This window comes from Salminus brasiliensis, chromosome 22 (assembly GCF_030463535.1).
Source record: "Salminus brasiliensis chromosome 22, fSalBra1.hap2, whole genome shotgun sequence".
Taxonomy (NCBI): domain Eukaryota; kingdom Metazoa; phylum Chordata; class Actinopteri; order Characiformes; family Bryconidae; genus Salminus; species Salminus brasiliensis.
The window spans coordinates 11,858,124-11,859,683 of NC_132899.1; positions in this window are offsets into that span (position 1 = coordinate 11,858,124).

Here is a 1,560-nt window from a genome sequence, read left to right on the forward strand (position 1 = left end):
TGAAGGGGAGGGATACTTCGCTCCAAAGTGCGATGATTGGCCAAACCCCTGAGAAACGCGCTCGCTAATTGGCTTACAGTGCTGACAAACACCGCCACCGATGGCCAATCCGGCGATTTTATTGGTTACCCGCATGTCATTCATCGCGGTCACTGAATTACATCTATTACGTGCACAGCGTGAAAATAAATAATAGTAATAAAAATAATAATAACCTTTTTTTGTAGATCACCTTTTTATACAAAAGACGTGAAATTAGGAATGAAAGTATGGTCAAATTAAACAAAACAAAATACAAATACAACATAACATAACGGCATTTTAATGCATTTTAAATAATGAAAGTGGCATGGAAAAGCTATAATAGAAGCAATAAAAGTTACAATTGGAAATTAAACATTTTCCAATTTTCCAACTGAGATCTCACGACTGGCTTAATAAAGTAGACTAGTCTTTGACTAGTAGTCTAGTCAAATAAGATCATTTCCAGAAATAACAGCTTCTACAGACCCTACAAATATAAATTTCTACTGAGAGACCAAGATATTAATGAAGGGGATGACTGCTCCCCTGATTGGCCAAACCCATGTGAAACGTGCTCGTTAATTGGATTACAGTGCTGACAAACACCGACGCCAAAGGCCAACCCTGCGATTTTATTGGTTATCCGCATGTCACTTATCTCGGTCACACGAATTAATGCTATTACGTGCACAGTGTAATCTGTAAACCGTAGCTGCAGACTGTGCAGAGAAGGAGATATGCTGAAGTCAGTTTCCATATGCATTAAGGCAGTGTTTACCAGTTGTGCTGTTGGAGTTAACCTGCACTGCATCAGTGTTGTCCCTGCTCTAACGTGCCAATTTTTACCACATGAAGGATTTAAGAATGGGCTAATAGTTGTGATTCAAGTGTTGGATTAGACAAAACACTAAAATTGGGTCTGAACTTTGCTGTTTTGGTTTTACACTGATAAACGCCTGGGTCACCTAAAAAGATTTACATTAGACAATATCTACATTAGCCTCAGAAGCTCCAGTGCACAATTAACAAGCAAACCTAAGACACCTAACAAGTATTGACTGACTGAGGGAAATGGGTCTGAGTAAACTAATCTAAATTTGATTCAGCAGTGAACCATTCCTAAGAATTTGGATAAGCAAAATGAAAACACATAAACGAGGCCTCAGGCTTATTACCATGTCCTTGAAATAAATCACTCTTTTCCTATGTATCTTTTCCTCTGTATTAAACTGTAGACTGCATAGAGGATTTCAAAATGGTATGCACCACAAATGTGTCCAATATGTGATTGATAGACTAAATATGATGAGAGCATTACACCATGTCTAGATAGACCTTAAGATAATGTATTATGTAGATATACTGGGTACAGTATATGCCTGAGATGGCAAGTCTGAGTCACTGAATGGATCTAACTGATTAGAGTGCTTAATAATAACCGCAGGTTCAGTGTGCTTTACTAATCAAATGCTCTGAGACAGTTGACTGCTTGACAGCACCATCAAGTGGTCACCATCAGCAAAGAGCAGTTCTGTC